At 43.9% G+C, this 2,328-nt stretch overlaps 1 non-coding gene across 1 annotated transcript; it reads left to right on the forward strand.

The window, feature by feature from the left end:
- Positions 1–2,003: 2,003 nt before the first annotated feature.
- Positions 2,004–2,110, forward strand: LOC113772662. The gene has a single exon (XR_003468625.1). It is a non-coding gene; the product is annotated as a small nucleolar RNA R71 (small nucleolar RNA).
- The last annotated feature ends 218 nt before the right edge of the window (positions 2,111–2,328 follow it).

Raw genomic sequence — 2,328 nt, forward strand, 5'->3', positions numbered from 1 at the left:
CTTGACTTAGAGACAAATGTGCAGAGATGATTATCGGAAGTGTCTCCCGATCTCCCAGGAATGCGTACTTTAGATGTTTCGAGAGAGACTTAAACTCTAATTTTGGTGCCTGCACAATTGAAGGAAGCAACTTTGTCTGGATTTCTGGTACAAAGAGGGAAGTAAACTCATACCTCGGAGAAACGGTTGGAAGTGAGTGCAGGGTTTCAACTGCACGGTGTAACTCAACCCTCATGTCCACATTAGGGGTTACACCCAACTCGATATGCTTGGCCAATGCCACCTCCAATGCGTCTTCGCCATCTAGTTCGAAGGTTTCCTGTACAATGGGTTCAAGAACACTCAAAGCAAAAACTGAATTAAACTCCTCTGGATATTTCATCGCTTCAAAAATATTAAAGTTTACAGTTTTGCCATCAAATTCCATCGATAAAGTACCCTCATTCACATCTATTTTAGACCTGACAGTGCTAAGAAACGGTCTACCTAACAAAATAGGTGACGGGTTTAATGATTTTTCATCTCCTATATCTAGGATATAAAAATCTGCCCAAAAAACTAATTCATTTACCTGAGCCAAGACATCCTCAACTAACCCTTCTGAGTACGCATTAGTGCGATCGGCTAGTTGGATTATGATAGCCGTTTCTTTTAGTGGCCCTAGATTTAGAGACGTGTAAATGATTTTTGGCATCACATTGATTGACGCCCCTAAATCCAACATGGCCTTCCTGATCGACGTATTTCCAATCTTACAGGGGATCGTGAACATACTTGGATCCCCACATTTGGGTGGGAGTTTCCTTTGGAATATGGCTGATACGTTTTTTCACACCGCTACTCTTTCATCCCCTCTCAACTTCCTCTTACGGGTGCACTGGTCCTTGAAAAATTTTGCGTACTTCGGTACTTGCTTGATTGCTTCCAATAAAGGGATGTTGATCTCCACCTTTCTGAATACGTCCAGGAGCACTTTCTCCTTCTCCGCCTTCTTCGTCTTCTCCAGCCTGTATGGGAAAAGAGGTAAATTAGATTTGATAGGCACAGATGGAGTAAGAGTTACCTCAGGGTTGCTACGGATGCGTCCTTCTTTTTCCATCTCCTTCTCGATTTCATCTTCACTCTTACTTTTCAGGTTCGTGGCTTTAGGCCCCTCTACCTCTTTGTCACTCCTTAATGTCATGACACTTACATTTTTGGGATTTGCCTCAGGTTGCGATGGCAATTTTCCATAAACGTGGGACTCCAGGCGATTAATGGCAATTGCCATTTGACTCATTCGAGTCTCCATATCTTTCATGCCTGCTTTGGTGTCTTGTTGGAATTGAGTAGTGCTCGCGACCAAGGACCTAGTCTCTTGCTGGAGCTGAGCAGTGGTCGTGACTAAGGTTCTAGTCTCCTACTGGAGCTGAGTGGTAGTCGTGGTCAAACTCTTTACAATTTCCTCCAAAGAACTTCCTGAATTGGAGGACGAGGGTTGAGACATTTGTTGCCACTGTTGTTGGAATCAGAGTGGACGATTGGGAAATGAATTATGTGGCTTATTACCATAATTGAAATTGGGGTGGTCTCGCTAACCCGGATTGTATGTGTTGGAGTATGGATCGTACTGTCTACGAGGCGCGGGCACGCTTCCGGCCATGTTCACTTGTTCAGCCCCATTCTCTTGCAACATAGGGCATGAGTCAGTGGGATGGCCCACATTTGTGCAGATTCCACAGGCCTTTGCTTGGTGTATGTTTCCCACGGCTAATTGTCTAATAAAAGATGTTAGCTCTGATATCTGCTACTGAATGGACGACGTCTCTACCTCGTTAACCCTACGGGTAGGGTTACTCTCGCGGAAACCAAACTATTGAGAATTTTCTGCCATTGATTTAATGAGTATCCATGCTTTTCGTGGTGTCTTGTTCGCCAGGGCTCCCCCACTCGCAGCATCGATGATGTTTCTATCAGACGACTGGAGTCCCTCATAAAAATATTGGATCAACAGTTGTTCACTAATTTGATGCTGTAGGCATCTAATGCGCAACTTATTGAACCTCTCCCAATAGTCGTATAAGAATTCTCCAGGATATTACTTAATGCTACATATCTCTTTTCTCAGACTTGCAACCCGGGACGCAAGAAAATTTTTTTCAAAAATTTCTTCTTAAGTTGGGCTCACGTTGTAATGCTACCAGCAGGCAGGTAGTACAACCAATCATTCGCTGCATCTTTGAGGGAGAAAGGGAAGGCTCTGAGTTTAATTTGCTCCTCAGTGATTCCTGGAGGCTTCATACTGGAGCATATCACATCGAACTCTTGGATGTGTTTATGGGGTTCTTC

This window comes from Coffea eugenioides, chromosome 5 (genome assembly GCF_003713205.1).
Source record: "Coffea eugenioides isolate CCC68of chromosome 5, Ceug_1.0, whole genome shotgun sequence".
Classification (NCBI taxonomy): Eukaryota; Viridiplantae; Streptophyta; class Magnoliopsida; order Gentianales; family Rubiaceae; genus Coffea; species Coffea eugenioides.